Source organism: Meriones unguiculatus, chromosome 20, assembly GCF_030254825.1.
Source record: "Meriones unguiculatus strain TT.TT164.6M chromosome 20, Bangor_MerUng_6.1, whole genome shotgun sequence".
Taxonomy (NCBI): Eukaryota; Metazoa; Chordata; class Mammalia; order Rodentia; family Muridae; genus Meriones; species Meriones unguiculatus.
This window is the reverse complement of record NC_083367.1, coordinates 63,178,733-63,198,388: the sequence shown is the minus strand read 5'-3', so window position 1 is coordinate 63,198,388 and position 19,656 is coordinate 63,178,733. Positions and strand designations below refer to the sequence as shown.

The 19,656-nt window shown below is 45.5% G+C and overlaps 1 long non-coding RNA gene across 1 annotated transcript; it reads left to right on the top strand.

Moving 5' to 3' along the window:
- Positions 1 to 553: 553 nt before the first annotated feature.
- On the top strand, positions 554 to 18,513 carry LOC132649569 (uncharacterized). Its single transcript, XR_009588074.1, has 2 exons — positions 554 to 654; positions 18,069 to 18,513. It is a non-coding gene; the product is annotated as an uncharacterized LOC132649569 (long non-coding RNA).
- Positions 18,514 to 19,656: the final 1,143 nt, after the last annotated feature.

The following is a 19,656-nucleotide window of genomic DNA, read 5'->3' as shown; positions in this document are numbered from 1 at the left end:
TCCTTGGTTGGAAAAACAGTCTAATAGAAGACCCCTGTGCTCAGATATATTTGGACCTTGTGGGGCTCCCTGTCCCCTCTAGGTTATACTAATTCCTCCTTCCTTCATATGATTCCCTACACTCTGCCGAAGGCTTGGTTATGGGTCTCAGCATCTGCTTTGTCCTTTCTTTTCTTATCTCCTGTTCTTTCTCTCTTCTCTCCTCCCCTCCCCTTCCTTTCCCCTTTCCTCTCTCTTTGGCCACCTATTACTATCATTGCAACAGTGGAATGGAAAGTATGTGGTTGAATTTGGATCCCGAGTCTGAGGGTGATTTATTTATTCCATCCTTTTTCAATTTCAGACACATGTTGCTATTTCCCTTGCAGCCCCCCCCCCCCTTTCCAAATTAGATGGTCACAGGGAAGAGTCCTTTGTAGCTGACAGTGTTGCTATTTCGGCTTTTCTGATTAAATTTGGCCCAAGGATTGCAGAAGCATGAGGAGCTGCAATTGCTGGCAAGATAGCTAGAGTGGCCGGCAGCCACCACAGTAGAAAAGGAATTTAGTTGGAGGCTGGCTGCAAAGAAGCTGACAAGGCCCGAGGACTTCTGGAAGCATAATTTGGTGACTATCCCTGTAACGGGTATTGAATGTAATCCCTGCTCCAGGAGAGGTAAGGTAGAGCTGGGCAAGACCCAGTCCTTGGGAGATGTCACCTCCCTCCCCACCCACCTCTACTGCTCCTTCCTGCTTCTACCTCAAGCCTTCCTCTCCCCCTTTATTCCTTTTCCTCTTTCCCCCATCTCTGGCCTTCCTTATTTTCTCTCTTCCCCTGCCGAGTGTACGTACCCCTGGAAAGTGTGGAATTTGCTGTGTGGCTTAGGTAGGCCTTTAACGCAGGGTGATTCTGGCGCCTCTACTTCCCAAGTGCTGGGACTTCAGGACCTGCCACCACAGCCAGAGCTTTCTTCTTCTTTTAGCTGTCCTCTGCTTGTGGTGTTGGGGCTGGATTGCTGCCACTGAGCTACAGCCTCAGTCTCCTTTCTTCTTATTGAAAAGGAAGCGGCCAAGGTGTGCCCTTCTCCAAATCCTGGCCATACCTCTCAGTAGGATGGAGATAAGACCAGTCCTGGGGCTCAGTGGGGACAGAGGAGATTATAGGCCACTTCCCCACAGGGTCAGACTCAAGTTTTCCTCAGAAGATGAGGAAAATATGAGAATGTAGTTTATAGGAACTAGAAGGTTATTTATTTGCTTATTTAACAAAGTCTATCATTTTCTTTTTGTTTTTTTCTGTTTTTTTGTTTGTTTGTTTTTGTTTTTTCAAAATCCTGTCTATCCCTGGGCACGGCAAAGTTAACAGGAGGCAAGTGGAGGCAGGGTTCTTTTTCAGAGAGAGGGGGGGGCAGAGAGAAGGAGGAGGAAGAGGAAAGGATGAAGATGTCTTAGTCAGTGTTCTATTGCTGTGAAGAGATGCCATGCTCCAGCAGGTCTTAAAAAGAAAAACATTTAATAAGGGCTGGCTCATAGTCAGAGGTTTAGTCCATTATCATCATGACAGCAAGCATGTTAGCACACAGGCAGACATAGTGCTGGAGAGGTAGCTGAGAGTTCGACATCTGGATCAGCAGGAAGCAAGAGTGAGCCACTAGGCCTGGCTTGAGCTTCTGAAACCTCAAGTCCCCCCCCACCCCCCAGTGACACACTTCCTCAAAAGCCATACCTTTTCATAGTGCCACTCCCTGGCACTACGAGCTTTTGGGGGCCATTCCTGTGCAAATCACCCCAGAAGAAAGCAGAGGGGAGCAAGAAGCCTGGCTCCCATGAGGAGCTTGGACCATCCAATCCCACTCAAGATTGGCAAATTACCTACCCAGCTGAGGGCACGGGGGAGCTGGTGCAAGGCTGGCCTGCAGCTCTGTGTGTGGCAGTGAAGCATTGGAAGGAAGCATCCGATGCAGCCAGGAAGAGGAGCTGTGGCTTTGTTTTCTATTGTGAAGAGACACCATGACAAAGGCAACTTGTAAAATAAAGCACTTAAATCATTGAAGGCTTGCTTTCGATTTTAGAAGGTTACAGCATGACTATCATGGCATGGTACCGGGCCAGTAGCTGGGCTCTCACATCTTATCCACAAGGCAGAGGCCTAGGGAGGGGAAAGAGAGGTGGGGGCAGCGGAGGAAACTGGGGAGAGGGACAGACTGAAAGATTGGGCCTGGTGGGGTTTTTTTGAAAGATTAAAGCCCAATCCCACCCCACCCCTTAGGGACACACCTCTTCCTCCAGCAAGGCCACACCTAGTCCTTAACCAGCCCACCAACTGGGAACGAAACATTTGACTCTATGAGCCCACGGGGGCCATTCACATTCAAGCCACCAAAGCTCTTCTTCCGAGGGGAAAGAAAGTAAACTAAAGTTACAAGTAGAACGGTGCTTGCTGATACTAAACATATTCCTGATCTGCTTTCCAGTTTAACAAAGAGGACGGTCTAGAGTCACCTGAAAAGAGAGCCTTAGTGAGGAGTTTTCTGGATTTGTCTGGCCTGTGGGCATGTTTGCAGGGCTTGTCCTGAATGTTCGGTGATGTAGGAAGGCCCAGCCCATCGTGGGTGGCGCCATTCCTTTGACACGGGATCCCTCCCTGTGTAATCGAGGATAGCCGCGTAGGAACAGCTGAGAGCAAGCAAGGTGTAGCCCTTCCTCTCTGCCCTGGACTGTAGGTACGGAGTCACCGCCCGCCAGAAGTGCCTGCCCTGCACTCCCTGCAAGCGGGCTGCAGCCTGCAAATGTGAGCGAGGGTGGCTCCTTCCCCCTAAGTCGCTCTTTGTCAGATTTTTTTTTTTTAATTGCAGCAACAGAAATGAAACGAGGGCAAGCGCCTTGCAACACTTTACAGCTTCGCTGCACATTTAGTGCGCGCCCCTCTGGGTAGACATTGGGGCGGCTGCGACCCATAAGTGGATCAAACAAGAAGTGATGCACACAGGCCATTAACCATGAGGTATCTTCCTGAGTGGCAAGGTTTGAGGTTGTTTCTGACACCCTTTACACATTCGTTTCTGCGTGAGTGTTCTTAAAAAAAAAATCGGAGTTTACTGTTTGAAGCAGATTGAGGCTCACAGAAAAACAGAAATTGAGAATGTGGAAATTTTAATCACCTTCCTGCCACAGGCATGACCCCCCCCCCCCCTGGGGCCCACACCGCAGTGAGTGGTGTGGAGAAGAAACTGCCTCCTGTGGACGGTCACCCAGAGCCCATGGCTTGCCTCAGGGTCACTCTTGGAGCTACTGTGTTCTTGGAGTTCGGACAAATGTGCCTGCGGGCAGAGCCATCATGACAATATTGCACTGAATGCCATCATTACCTCCAAGCTCCTGTCTCTCTGTTTTTCTAACAACTTTTTCTGGACCATCAGCATGTCTGGGCATCACCTGGGAGCTCATGGAAACATAGACTTCTGGGCCTCACATCACTTTTCTGACTTAGTCTGTTGGAGCAAAGCCTGGACACTTGCATTTCTGACAGGTGGCTAGGTAAGGCAGAGGCCGCTGTTCTGGAGTCTTCACTTGTCTCACTGAGAGTCATTGCTCTAAAGAAGGAAAAGGGTAGCTCAAAGCCAGAAATAAGGCTCCTTTGTCTGGCTTGACTGCTTTTCTAGAAGCAGTGTTTCCTTTTAAACGCACAAACTGATGCACAAGAATTTCTAAATGTGTATGCATGTGTGTGTATGTGTGAGTGAGTGTGTGTGAGTGTGAAGGCCAGAGGCGGGCTCTCTCATTGAACCTGGAGCCTGTGGTTAGGCTAAGCTGACCTGCCAGCAAGTTCTGGGCATCAGCCAGTCTCTGCTGTCCCTCCGAGTGCTCGGTTACAGAGGCTTACCACAGGGCCTGGTTTTTTAAGTGGGTGTTAGGGATCTGAACTCAAGTCCTCGTGGTTTGCACCAAGCCTTAACCACCTATGAGATCATTTTCCCCCCTTAAATTAGTTACACATAAACTAGAATAAACACAAAACCCACAGTAGACTCCCGAGCACCTATAAATGGAATTTCAGCTAAAATCGCTTCTCTTCCCTGAGTCCTGGCATGTGACAGCTGGTGTTTGTGTCTGTGCACAATCTCTATTTACGTTGTGTCATGTTTTTACACTTGATCAGCTCTTGGCCTGAAGCCATTACCCATCAAGTCACACCATGGCTGACCTCGCTTCTTAGAAAATCTCAGTGAACCAGTAGGGGCACACAGCTCGTTTGAAGTTCATAGCAAGCATTTCTTCTCTGAGCTTTGTGCACGCACAGCCTCCCAAACCCCAGTCTTTGATTCTAGGCCCTGCCTTTCCCGATTCACAGTTTTTCCACTCTACCTACCCAGACTGGTGGGGGGGGGGGGCGTGCTTGGCATACTTATCAATGGCCAGACTCTACTTGGGGCCCCTGGGAACTCACCCCCCAACGGCATTTCTATTGTTTTAAAAAAATGAAAATCCCAACCGTTGTTCTAATTTACCAAGAAAGGCTCAGGAGCCACGTGCTGGGGTGAAAACCTACTAGCTCTGAGAGGCAGAGAAAGCACCCAGCTAACCTTCCTTCTCAGCTCAGGTCCAGATGGAAAAAACCCAAAAGGCTCACTAGCTCAGCTGACAGCCCAGGAGGAAAAGGCCAAAAAATCCAAGGGAGCTGAGAAGCTGAAGCCTAAGCTAAAGCCAGAGCTTGAGTTAAAAGCTTTTTCTTCTTTTGCAAGCTGTTTTAAAAAACCCCTCAACTCAAAGTCCCTCCTACTCTATAAAGCCCCGTCAGCTGGTTTCTTGCTCCGCCTCTTGACCTAGGGTTAACTTTAATAAATCCTGTGTACCGAAAGCTCTTGGATTAAAGGTGTGTGCTAGGGATGGCTGAACCACACCATAATCACCTGTTTGCAATAAAAAGTTCTTGGATTAAAGGTGTGTGATAGGGCTCAACCACACCAAACAAGAAACAGGGTTTTGCAGTTCACAATGTTGGGGTTCACAACAGGATCAAATATGCTGCAACACATTTCTTTATACTCTTACCACTTAAAGGGCTGTGCTCAGGGTGTGGGAGCAGCCTGTGGCCCTGAGCCAGCCGTGGGAACATGGAGGTGGGGAGGATTGTGGACCCAGGGAAGCCAGGTACCCACACGGCTCCTTGGGACTCTCAGTCTGGGCAGCCTCTATAGGGCTTTTCCATGAGATTGACCTTGGCCTAGCCTTCTTCCTCTTTGCTTCCTTCCTGTTCACTCCTGGGAGTACTATCCTCATAGCAATAATTTGCTTGTGCACATATCCTCGTTGTAGGCTTTGCTTCCGTGGAGTGTGATTTAGGACATGGCGAAGGCTGTGAAACATGTGAATTTGTGTATTTCCAGCAAAGGCAAGATCCTGGAGGCTCCCCTGCTCAGCAGTAAGACCTTGCCTGGAAGGTGTAAAACACAGAGGAGCTCAAGCTGAATGCCACAGAGGGCAGGGCATTGTTCCAATGTTGTTCCCCTCACTTCCCCGTACATTGTTCAAGCAGGCGGTAGGCTGGTTCCAAGCCCAGCACCTCTGTAGGGTGCTGATGTTAGATTAATAAAAGAATGAAGCTGGTCAACCGATCTTCTATGCAAGAGGTTTATTAGGTGGGTATAGGGAAGGGAGAATAGGACATGATGGGGAGAGAGAGAGAAAAGGGGAGGGGCACTGAGAGAGAGAGAGAGAAGAGCGAGAGTAAGAGAGAAGAGAGAGGAGTGAGAGAGTGAGAGGGTGACCACGTGTCGGGATGTTCCTTTAAGGGGCAAGATAACCACACCTTCCAGGTGTGGCCACCTGGCTGGCAACACATGATGACATCATAAGTTGCTGGGTAACCCAGGAGCAGATTGTGTTCCAAAATACTAACAGCTAAAACCACCAAATTTGCCCTGTGTCCTTAAGTGTGGTCCAGAACTCATGGAAGATGCTGCCCAATAAAGAGGGTGCTGCAGTCAGGGACATAAGAACTCAAGGAAGGAGGAGACCAAGGCCAGAAGGCACTTCCTCCAAAGCCTCTCCACCATGTAGGTTCCCTAGAACTTAGGGGTGTCTCCTTGGGAAGGAGTGTGAGTATGCTGTGTCACTTGGCTAGAGTAGAGTATCAAAACGGAAAACTAAACTAGGCTCAGAAAATAAAGCTTTGCTTGAGGACTGTAACACCAGCTCTCAGACACTCGGGACATATGGAAGCAGGCCTACAAGAGCGCACCATGCAGTAGTTCCCTTAGCAAACTTTTATGGGTTCAGGAAGGTACCTGAATGCATGTGTATTCTTGTATAAAAACCTTAATATCTTAGGCCCTTAGGGAAGTGTTTTATTTTATTTTATTTTTTTTAAAGAATTGGTTAAGCCAATAAATAAGAAAAATCCTGTGCAAAAAAATCACACCCTCCTTTTGGGCCTTGGTTTGGCTTGCTTCACTTTAAGCTTGCCTGGAGGCCCTGCACTCCCCAACCCAAGGCTGGTAAGAACTAATTGGAGCAGTTTCCTTAACAAAGCTGAGGCAGGTCAGAGGTTCAGAGAAAAAAGATGCAAGGATTTAGTTTTTATGAACACGAATGTGTCATCTTTATGAAGGCCCTGATCTGTTCCCAACACTGAGGGGTCTCTTGACCTCTTGTGAGTATAAATAAGGACAGGTAACTTGGCTCCTAGCCAGTTGCTCCTAGTCTGACTCTCAGAACAAAGGGTGGGTGTGCCAACTCTGGCTCCTTAGGGAATTCCTGTTTCGTTTCCTTATTTGTATCTTGGAAAAGGCTTCTCCACTAGTCATGGAAGCATGAGAAGAGAGACCAGCTGTCTCATAGACTGAGCATGGCTTCAGACAGGGCTTCAGAAGCATTGACTGATACTGACAGGGATGCTGACAGTGGTGATGCTGGTAAGCCCCTGCATCAGACAGAATCCAGAGAAGCCACTGGGGAAATGATCCATCCATCCATCCATCCATCCATCCATCCATCCATCCATCCATCCATCCACTCTCCCACCCACCCACCCATCTATCTACCCATCTATCTATCTATCTATCTATCTATCTATCTATCTATCTATCTATCTATCTATCTATCTATCTATCTTCTCTACCTCTTATCTATTTATCAATCATCTACATATATTCGACTAATCATCTACCTATCAATTATCTGTCTATCATTTACCTATCAATTATCTGCCTTCTACCTATCAATCATGTTTATACACATCTACCAATTATCTATTTACTATCTATCATTGATCTACCTTGTTATTTATCTACCTATCAATTATCTGTTTACCAGTTACCTATTTGTCTATCAATAACCTAGCTATTGTCCTTTAACTATGTCTATCTACCCACTTACCTATCTATCATTTCTCTATCTCACCTTGTAATATGATACAGATATCATAGGTGCACACATATGCCCGCATGCACACATGCACAAACAAACAAACAAACAAATATTATGGGCTTAATCCCAGAGATTTGAGCCTCCACAGTTCTGGGAGTTAGGCAAGGTGTGTAGATGGCAACCTGCAGTGCTGACTTAGGTAGCCTGTTAGTCTATGCTCTTGTCCTGATGAGGACAAATTGCTTCTGGTTTAAAGGTGGCTGCTTCCAGGATACTACAAATCTCTCACAAGAGCCAAAACACAGACCTTCTCATCAAGACTCCAACTCTGTAAGAATACTTTGCATCTAGACTGCAGTACTACATTTCCCCCCCAAATCTTCATTATTATCAAGAGTTCTTGAGACACTCTGAGTCTCTGAAGGTCCCTGAAGTGTATTATAATTAGACTGAAACAATTTATTGGCAGCTGAAAAGGACAGCATTAAAATAAGTGGCATCAGAGTCTCTGCTTCCTCACCCGAACAATGGAAATGATAATGAAACCTCATAGATTTGTCATGAAGAATTAATGGTACAATGTATTAACGGCTGAAGTAACACCATTACCAGTCACTAACAGTTTCTACCAGTCACTACCCAAGGAATGGCACGTCTAAAGTTAATATTTACCCACAAACATCTCAAAGAACTTTAAAACCATTTCTCCTGTACTAACTGGTGGAGGTGGAAGTGTGCTGGGTAGTTAGCCATGTCCACTAAGGACCATGGGAAGCAAAGTGGTGGGTGTGAGAGCCCCACCAGACACCCACTTAGGAAAGGCAGATGGGCTGTGAAAGTCTGGGATTGGACCAGAGGAGCAGACAAAAGCACACATCAGATCAGCCGTATGGCATTGTGAGGGGTGGTTAGGAAGCCAGTCTTATACTAAAGGGCAAATCAGGCTAAAAAGATGAGATGGACATTGGTAAGAAAGTGCTTGCTGAGGACGATGGGAGGATGGAGAGTCTGGCTTGGGTGGGAGTGAGGAGACTACAAAGAAAGAAGATCCCTCCAGGGCTGCGGTGGCCGCTGAAGGGTCTGCTAAAGAGGCTGCCGGGATTTCTGAAATGAAATTTCAGAATTTCTCTCAGTGTAAATGAGGCATCTCATACCTTAGCCCTTCAACCAACGATCTACACCCACCCAGAATATCCCCAGCCCCTCCCCAAAGTTCTACATAACTCTTGTTCACCCCCAATAAGATTGCTCTGCTTCCCCAAAGCTGGTCTAGGAAGCCCTCATTTCAGTCCATACTTACGGGCTTCTAAACTCCTCATCCATCGTCCCCGCTCTCTTTGCCTTTCTAGACTGATATTGGCTGACAGTCCCCGAGGGCTGGGAAGGTCACAAGATTGTACCCAAGGTTTTGTGTTTAAGAGCCACGGACAGAAATAGGAAGGGTTAATGGTTGTATGGTAGGATCTGGGAAGTGCCACAGAATATTACATAGGATACTCTTATTTGAATTTTGGGAATATAACAGAATTTTGATAATATTCAAGTAGAAATATCCAGGAGGAAGTCAGAGAGGGGAGGGCTGTCCTCTCAGAGACCAGGGTACTCGTCCGTCTCTGCAGGGGTTAAAGATGAAGCTTTGGAGTGGGATGACTCCCAGAACTTTCCTTCAGTGTAGGTTTGGAAACAAACCAGGGTAGGCCATCTTTTCTCTGATTTCAAACTGTCAACAAGCGAAGCAAAGCAAATCCTCATTTTCCATGGTAGTTACAATCAGTCAATTGGCTATGAACATTGGATTAGTAAGTTCTGAGGGTTTACTCCTCTGAGGAAACACAGGCTTAGTTCCTGTAAGTGCCTAGTCACGGCATTTCATCACGACTTCTCTGAACAGTATCATGTAGTGTATGTGTGTGCATGTGTGTACATATATATGTGTATGTGTTCATGTATGTGCGGATGTTTGTGTGTGTTTGTATGTGTGTGTGTAGACAGAGGCTGAAGGCTAGGAGTCTTCCTCTATTTCTCTTCTTCTTAGATTTTTGAGACAGGGTCTCTCTCTGAATCAGGAGCGCAGGGGTTGGCTAGTTCTAGGCTTACAGACAGGCAAGAGCATGCCCAGCTTTTACAGTGTGGGGAGCCAGCTCCTACACAAAAGGCGCCTTATCAGTTATCTCCCTAGCCCCACATGGTTGCTTTAAATTGGGTGCTTCTGCCTTAGGAACACTTAACATAGGCTGTTCAATCATCACACTGACTGCTGCATGTACTCCGCCGGCAAGAACCGTCTCCAAGGCACACTCTTTGGAGCGCTTTGCCTTTGGAGTGCTGACCTTCAGCACCGTGCTTGGGGAGCATTTGAGCTAGAGAGCGCGCCAGCAAGGGAAAGGTGATCATTGGAGCACAGTTCTCAAAGGAGCGCTGCGGCAAGAAGGCTGACAGCTGCTTTCTCAGCCTTTGGCAGGATCATGCAATGTGGGAATTCCAAGTTTCACCTCTCTACACGTGTCCAGAGACCACCCCCCGATTGCCGTGAGCACTGACTTAGAGCTCATCCATAAGTGTCACGAAGCATGTGCATCCGAAAGTTGGAGTTGAGATAACGGAACCATTGAAGTTACCTGAGACCATGAGGTGAACAACAGAGAGCCTGAGGCTTTGGAGTCTGTGTGCAGATCAGCTTGTAAATATTTGTCATTGGGAAGTAAAGGTAGACACGAACTGCCATAAAGTTGTTGGGCCACGCTCAGCCGGCACTCTTTCCTAGGGGTTTCACACCACTTATGCAGAATTGTTTCCGCCACCGCGGCTTCACACTCGCTGCCTGTGTTGCTTACTTGTGTCATTGTTAGGACCAACTACCTTATAAGCATCAGCTTTAGGATGATGGGTTTATCTTGGCTCACAGTTGGAGGGTTTAATGCAGTGGCAGGGAAGGCATGACACTGACACTAGGAACCCAAGGCTGCTGCTCATTGTGTGCGCAATCAGGAAGTAGAAAGGGATGAATGCTGGTGCTCAGTCTCCCCTTTTCACCCAGTCTCGTACTCCAAACCACGGTATGATACTGGCCACCGTAAGGGTGGGACTTCTGTCCTCAGTTAAATCTCCCTGGAAATGCACCCACAGGTGTGTCTCCTAGATGGCTCAAGTTGACACCACTTCAACAACCCTAAGATTTTAGTGACTCGCTGTACATAATGAAGGACTTTTTAAAATTATGATTTCTTTCACAATGGTATGTAAGGCAGTCAGGCCAACCCAGAGGCATCGGGAGCCTCGGGGGCCTTTCGCCCATTGGCTCAGCTGTTGGAAGGGCCCAGGAAACTTCTGCTGGGTTTTCTGCAAGTTGACCACCAGAGGGCGAGAAAGGTCCCGTGGATGTTGTAGGGGCCAGGACTTGGCAGAATAGAGGCAGGAGCCAGAGAAATACTGGGGATGGTGCAAGGGTCTGTGTTTGTTCCTGGTGCTGCAGCAAAGACCACACTCATTTATTGTTTAGCCGATCTGGAGATCCAAACCAAGTCTGGCGGATCTGGATTCTAATGTGATATGTGTGCGGGGGGAAATTCCTGGAGAAACAGCAGAGACATCATCAGTCACCTGGAAAAACCAAACCAAACCAAAAACCCATAGTGAGATGCTGTGAATGGTTTCCTGAGGAAGCCTCCACAAACTCTTCAAAAGTGGGATGTTTGTGAGAGAGGGAGTGCAGCTTATACCATTCCTGTGGGGCAGGAACTCCTTTAGGGTCCTTCCCTCTGCCTCTTTGACCTTGACCCTGAAAGGTCAGAAACCATGAAGCTGGAAACATTTATAGAGGAAAGGCTTCAGCAGTTTGCATGTTCCAAGGTACAGCAGGTATTAAGAAAATACAATTTTATGTCAAGTTTGGAATTTTTATGGTTATAAAGACATTTTTGGTTACTGACTCGGCACTGTTTTGGGCTTAAAGGATCAGAGGTTTTTTATTTTGTTTGTTTTTTTTTCGTTTTCTATTTAGTGGCCTCAGAAGTTGTGCTTGTCTGAGTTTCTCTCTTAAGCAGAAGAACTTTACCCAATGACCATGCTTTAAAGAACTTTAAAGAACTCCTTACCAAGCTTAAGTGTGTTCCTTGCTCAGCGAACCCCTTTCAAAGTTCTTCTAAGCAGTGTTGAGGGCCTAAGCGCCTTGGCAGGCTGTGTTAGTGGTCTAAGTGCCTCAGCAGCTGCCTTAGTGGTTCTGCAGCTTGACTCGGTGTGCTGATACTCAACAGAATTAGGATTCTGAAGCACAGATAGATTCACACTTTTCCTCCTCACTGATGGGCTACGTGCTGCTTGCCCCGTCAACTTTGTGACATGGATGGATGTGAGTTCTCAATATGGGAGTGAACAGGAGCTCTTTGACCTCTGATCACAGCATCTCTGTTCCCCAGTGGAGCTAAAAAAGGAAGCAAGCCTGACATTTGTTTACTGCTCCTCTTAAACTATGACTATTGGCCTCTGTCTTGGGTAGGTAGGGTTTCTATGGCTGTGATGAAACAGCATGACCAAAGCAAATTGGGGAGGAAAGGGTTTATTTGGCTTACACTTCCACATCACTGTTTATCACCGAGGGAAGTCAGGACAGGAACTCAAACAGGGCAGGAACCTAGAGGCAGGAGCTGATGCAGAGGCCATGGAGGGTGTTGCTTGTTCCCCATGGCTTATTTAGCCTGCTTTCTTATAGAACTCAGATCACCACCCCAGGGATGACACCACCCACAATGAGACACTGCCCCACCCCCAATAAATCACCAAGAAAATGCCCTACAGGCTTGCCTATAGCCCAATCTTGAGACAGTTTCTCAGTTTGAGTCTCCCTCCTCTTTGATGGATGGATCTAGCTTGTGTCAAGTTGACCTAAACCTAGCCAGCACCCTCTAAGAAAGAAAGTTCTGTTTCCACACTCCCATGGGGATAGGGAGTCAGGAGAACCAGTTAAACCAGCCATATACTCCTTCCTGGGAACATGAATCTTGGGCAAGCTAACAGAAAATCCTATTGGAAAATCTAATAGACGGATGGGAAATGATTGGAGGGGGTGTGCCCCCAAAACAAGAATCTGAGAGAAGCTTCCTGGATGTTACTGCCTTAGGACTTTCCTGGGTCCTCTTCCCCCAACCAGGGTAATTTAGCCTTTTTATTAACTCACTAAGTGACTTCTTTCTTCTAACACTCTTTAAAAGCTTAGTTAATTTCTTGATGTTTTTACCATGGTGTTACAGAGAATCTTCTCTAACTCAGTTTCCCTAACACAATACCACTTTTATTTTTTTTTAACATGATATTTATGTGTATGTATTGGGAACACTATGTGTGAGTGCCCAGGAGAGGCCTTGTGAGGACATCAGATTCCTTGGAGCTGGAGTTACAGGTGGTTGTGAGTTGCCCAGAGTGAGTGTTGGGAACAAAGCTCAGGTCCTCTGGGAGAGCAGCAGGCATTCTTGGACACTGAGCCATTTCCCCAGTCTCCCTCCACTACTCTGATTTCTTGATAGTTGTTTTTTAGTATAATAATTAAGGCGCTGTCCTGGCCAATAAGTAAGTCATTTTTTACGGCCAGAATACAACTGGTTTGCATTAAGTTGTAGGAGGCACCACAGATGAAATGATCTAGGGTCGAATTAATTCTGCTGATAGGTGGGGTGCTTCACAAGACTGGATACAGCATTCTTACACAATCACCTTAGAGACTATAAACAATGACATAACCAACTAATACTGGCAAAGAGGATGGCCTAGCATGACATTAAGAGTTTCTTCAATTAACATATTTACCACTTACTGTATCCTTACTTTAAAAATCCATCAGAAAAAGCCAAGTGTGATAAAAGAACAAGTTGTGATTTGAGTTGACAGAGATCAATTCAATGAAAACAGTCAGACTCACTAATTGGGCCAGAAACATCATTCCATTTATATAGTACACAGATGTAGGGTTTCCTGTGTTAGGTAAAGAAAACTTTCCAGGGGACTTATGCAAAAAGTGAGTTCTGTATAAAGATGAGCGATGGGGGGACTAAGTCATAAAGAACTGTGTATCCTGGAAAGAATAGAAGGAAATGAATCCATGCCCACAACCAACCCCTCAAATATTTCATAAAAGAGGAGATGTGTCCATTTTCTTAATTCTACTTACTTTGGCCCAGACTTTTAAAGACAATGGAAAATATCCAGAGGAGAGTAATTTTCAGATCTCAAACCGGGGCTTTGTCAAGCTACTCCTAAGAGCAAGGGTGTCATTCACAAAATTTGAGAGCCACCCTAATCATGTGAGTTGAACATATCAAATAAGACAAAGCCAATAGTCAGCATGTGCTTTCCAGGATCCCTGTGAGGAAGATTACTTGAGTAAATAGAATCCTGTTGCTCTGTTGCTAAGACTCGTGGAAAGATTGGCTTTCACGTGCCAAGCCATGCAAACTGACGATGGGAAGAAGTGCCAAGTGCCTGGAAGAGATAAAGGATCCCGTGCTGAAGCATCTGGTGCAGCTGAGAGGACAGATGACCGTGAACCTGGCGTGCTTCCTGTGTTTCTCAGCTAAGGGCGGCTTGCAGGAGAGTCCTGGTTGAGACTATGCATCAGACTATGGGATATAAATTTAGCAAGAATCATTTACTTCTGTCTTTCAATATGAGTAGATGTGGAATTTTATCACATACTTTCTGGGTCAAATGAAGATCATAGAGTTATTCTCCAGAAGGTGGTAAATTACATTTACTCTTAATATTAAATGTCTTCTGAATTCCTAGGACAGAGGAAATTTGGGTATATTTTCATTTTCTTAATATTAACCTAGATTTGATTTGTTAATTTTTGAAATGATATTTGTACCAAAGCTCATCAGTTAATATGCTTTAATTTTCTGTCATATCATTTTTGTCTAGTTTTGCTCTCAAGTCGGACTATAGGACAATTTGGGACTTCTTTTCTTCTGGGGTCAAATTCAGAGACTATCATTTCTAGCAAATTTTTGTTTATTCCTATGAATACCAGGGATGGATTCCAGGGCCTTTCGAACTCTAAGTGAGTGAATGACCACCAAGCCACACCCCAGCCATTGGTCTTTCTGTATAGGATCTTACTTTGGAGCTTGGGCTGGTCCTTAATCGCAGGCCTCAGCTCCTGGGTGCCAGGATTACAGGTGTGCACCAACATAGCAAGCTCAGGGAGTTTTCAATTTTACCTAATGTTTCAAATTTGCCAACATATTTGATGAATTGATTTTAATCAGATAAAATAATCACAACTCAGAATTATAAATTTCTTTCATATTCAAACATTAAAGCTATATCCTGTCTACTTTTTAAAATTCTGGGTACACATGTGCCATAATCTTCATGTCTATACTCTCAACATCTTATAAGCTGCTATAGACACAGTGTTCAATTTATTACTGTTCAATTTTTTTTAGCATCAAAAGGTTCTATTTGACATCATGTGATTTTCAAAATATTGTTTAATATTTCAATTTTGGCTTCTGATTTGATCTCAAAATAAAAGGAACATATTTTGTAGGGTTCCAGGTTTGTGAAAGTTACTCTGCTTCTGTTTGACGTGGCTTATGGTAATATTTTCTAAAAAGCATCCCACGTGTGCTTGAGAGCAATGTGCCTGTAGATAGGACAGCGCAGCCAGGCTTCTCCGTGCACGGCTCATGTTTTCCACAAGGCTGCCACTTCATCTAGTTTACCTACACAGCGGAGAAGGGACGGTGACAGCCATTCCTCTTGGCTTTGAAGTCCTATGCGCTATAGTGTTCAGTTATTACCCTTAAAATTCTTTTTGCCATGTGTGACAATGACAAGATAATCTAGTTATTCCTAAGTCCCTTCCTGAACAAAGCCAGTCCACTCAAACACCTTTGCCAACTTTAAAATGAACTCCCTTCTTTTGTGTGTGAAGCCAGAATTTTTGTTATCTTCTTTCGAGGTCCCTGATCATGGGTCTTTATGCTAGTCTGTATTTGTTGTCTGATTAGAAGCACTGCACATTAAGATTTCTTTGTCTCCTCTTTCTCCTTGAAGCCCAGACCTTCCTTCTAAGTCAGTCTTTTCGTCTTAGAGAAAGACCTGCAGGCAGCAATTACTTTCAAAGTTTATTTATCGGAGAATGCTCTCATTTTACCTAATCATTGAAAGATAATTAGGCAGAGCACATAGACCTAGGCTTTTTGTTATTTTTCCATCCAGGTCTTCAGATCTGCCTGCCTTTGCTTCCAGTGTGCTGTAATTAAGCATGTAATAAACTGCCTGGCAGTAGTTTATTAAGGAGCCTTTCACTTTCCTAATTTTCTCTTTGGCCATGTCTAGTCTACTATCTAGATTGTATTGTCCATAGTAATGTTTTAATTTACATTATGTTTGGCCATGCTTAAATCATCATTCATTTTATTCTATTCTTATTTCTGCAATAATTTAACATTAATCTGTATTTGGGATTTAGTAGTTTTAATATAGGAAGCACATAGGAGCCTTGCCTTGTTTCTGTTGAGTTATTTCATGGTACTTGCTTCTTCAAAGGTTTTACGATACTTGTTTGATTGATCTTAAATTGTGGAAGTCCCTAGGGCCTAAGTTGGGATGATTTGCTCGGAAGTTTTGTGTTTTTTTGAAGAATCTCTGACGTGGGACCTGAAAGGGTTTAGACTGGTGTAGAGGTCAGGTGTCAGATCCACTCTCCGCTCGTGACTGGTGTAGACATTAACCATGACATCTCTTTAAGCCTCTTGATACACTTATGTGGCGTTTCGCTAACCCTTCCTTCACAGATGTTGTCTGGGGCTTTGTTTCTGTGCTGATGTCCTCATTCAGGCCCTCAGGTCTGACCTGAAAGATTTCAATGCCTCCCCAACTCCCTCTAGACCTTTATTCTTTCCTACCTCTCTGATCTCCAGCCAGTTGCCTAGTATTTTTAAAATATGGTTCTGAAGTCTTTAGGTTTGCGTAGCTTGTCACCTTTTTGAAATCCTACCTCGGGCTGCCTCCCCTACATCTACTGTTTTTCTCTAAGGAATGGCCAGTGGCTTCCTTCTGCCTCCAGTCTTTCTTTTAAGTGCTTCTATGATGAATTCTAGTCTATCTTTAACAGCCGATGCCTGTAGGTCCCTTGCATGCATCCTTCTGTCTAGCCAGTACATGCTCAAGTCTACTTCCATCTTTGCCTTGGTCCCTCCAGGTCCCTCCTGTCATCATCACGTCCCAGGGAATTATCTTTCCTTCAAGGCCTAACTTAATGATTACTCTTCTTTATAGCCTCCACCCCAAACTGAGAGGCATTGACAGCTGATGGCTTCTGGGGGGAGGAGAGTCAGTTTTCGTTAAGGATGTGGTCTCTGGTAGGTGAGGCATGCTCCAGCGGCTGCTTGAATGCCTGCATATGTATGGGCAGTACAAGTCTGACTCAGTGGGCTAGTAGAACTAACAGGAAGAGGACATGAAGTTGGGCATCTTGGAGAAGTTTCAGCAACAGTGAAGGGTGAATATGATCAAAATGCTCTGTGGGCATGTATGACATCCTTAAAGAGTTATTAGATTATATTAAAATAATGAGTCCTCTAAGATGCCCTTATGAATGGATCTTGTTCCATCTCCCCTAGGTTTTCAGCCATGCCTCTGTGCACACACACACACACACACACACACACACACACACACACACACACGTATGTGTGTGTGTGTGTATGTACAGATGTCTTTGTCTCAGAAAGTAATATGTTCCTTTCTTCCTTTTTTGCCCTGCCCACCCCTCTCTTTCTGCAGTTGCTTTTGAAGTCATATTCTACTTCATCTTTTAAACCAGTCTTCTCTTCTGTTCATTCCAACCCCATCTTCAGCAATTTTCATCATGAAGACAAATGCTTTTGTAGCATCCTAAATGTTTTCTGGTGCACAAGGAGACATGATGGAGAGAACTGCAGTGGCCGGAAACAGTTGGATTCCACCTAAGGCTCTCAAGCCTTTCTCTATGGAGCAGGGGATGTAGTCAGAGGATGGTTTAAGGCCAAATTCTGAAGCTCTGTGGTTTGTATGCATTAGGAAAAGAAACTCAAATAAACCAAAGATACCACCCTGAGTGGGTGCGAGTCCAGAGCTCCAGAGCATCCGCACTCACAGAGAGAAGATGAGCTGTGTGATATAGGGTTGGGCGCTGGTTCCTTTGATGGAGGACTCTGCTCTTTATACGGTTTGTCCTGGTAAAACAGACTTTCTCCGTAGATAGTTACTCCATCGGATGAATGACGCAATAGTTTCAAGTTTCTTGTTGCTTTTGATACTTTACATATTTTCTCTCTTGGCAATGGTTCTAACAAGGCATCTTGCTTAAAACACTTACATTCCAATGGTACACTCATGTCAGGCTTTATGACCATGCCAACAGCAAAATGAAAAGAGTATCTAGCTCTCCCGACTGGCCTTGTTTATGAGCTTACTAATCATTGCAATATGCAGAGTGGTTACCTTGCTGCAGCCCAGCCTTGACCTGAGATGAAGCCTGCTAATCCATAGACACCTAAGCCACACTTTAGAGGGTAATGTGTAACGGCCTGAGTTGGAAGACAGTGTCTGCCACACATTTGTGCCTTTATCGCGATGCTCTGCATGGGGTAGGTATCCTAGGAATGTCTTCTTTAAAAGTCCGTGAAGTTATTTATAGATAAGATTTTTAGAGGTTCACTGTATGTTCCGTTTCCTCAACAGTTTCATGGGATGGCATCACGGTGAAAGCACACGTAGAAGTGACAGCTCATGTTGTGAAGTAAGCCTGGCTAGGGCTTTTACAATCTTTCTTCTGAGAATTAACCCCAGCCCTGTGAAAGCTACTTCTGTTCCATCTCTGTGATGAGAAGAACTGCTACAAGGTGCCAGCTCTGAAAATTCTTGCCTGCTCTCCACGTTGCACCACAGAGAATCAGCCTCCTACACAGAAATCCTCCGGCTGCAAACCACACTGAAGATGCAACCGTCCCGGGCTCCACGATGCCATTTCTGCACACCTCGAGGTAATCTACATCTAACTGCTGATGGAAGGAAGGAAACAGCAAACAGGGTGTTACCAGCTACGGGGGAAAAAGGAATCTGATGAATGAGCACCTGCCACTCATTCCTCCATCTTGGAAATAAATAAACAGCTTCTTGTAACTGACCCGATGCACTGCTCTAGGACAATCAAAAACTCGAGTGTTTCTGAATGTGATTGCTGCAGGGTCTCTCTGCCCCGAGGCATCTTCTACAGGTCCACAGGGTCATGCAGAGAGTTCACTGAGGCAGGGCGTGTGATGGGGGTGTGATGGAGGTTGATGAAGATGTGATGGAGGTGTTGATGGGGATGGGATGACCAGATTACACTGACTTCCTGAAGAGAGAGATCTGCCAAGCCTGTACTTCAGAGTAAAGAATGGGCACACATGAACTCACAAGCCTTTTCCATGTACTTGCTTTAAGGCAGGGCTTGTGCTAGGTCCTAAGGATGTAGGTCATAGTGTGTGTAATTTGGATTGAAAAATGTCTCTTGAAAGTCTGTGTGCTGAAAAGTTCAGTTCCCAGGTTGGGACTGTTGGGGGTGTGTGGAAACACTGAGAGGTAGGGCCAGGTTGGAGGGCTCTGAGGTCATGGGGTAGCTGACCTGGAAAGGGATGGAGGGACCTGACCCTTCCCTTTTGCTCCTTTTTGTTTCCTGTCCATCAGGTGAATGATTTGGTTTTACTGTGAGCTCCCACTGTGATGTGCTCTCTTGCTACAGGCCCAAAGCAAAGGGGCCAAATAGCACTCTCCTCTTCATGAGCAACTTACCTCAGCTATTCATTATAGTGAGGACGCGGTGACAAATATGCAGGATGTGAGCACAACCAGACACAGCAGCTGGCACACTCAAGGAGGCAGAGGCAGACAGATCTCTGAGAGTTTGAGGCCAGCCTGGGCTATAGAGCATGTCAAGGACAGCCAAGGCTGCACAGAGAAACCCTATCTTGGAAAAGAAATAAACAAACAAAACCAAAACCAACCAACCAAAAAACAAAACAAAAAACCCAAACAGACATGACACCTGTTCTCATGAAGTCAGGCCAGGGTGAGGGACAAGGATTAACCTCAAAGACAGGCAGAATTCCACAGCCAGGAGCATGACTACAAAGGAAAATTATTTGGCATGCAGAGTGGATACTGGCAGATTTTCCTGACAACGAGAGGTGTGCGGGCAGCTCTAGTGGAAGCTGAAGGCAGAAAGACACAGGGGCCAGTGCCAAATTGTCAGGAGATCCAATGACCCTGTGGTCTGAGCAGCCAGGTT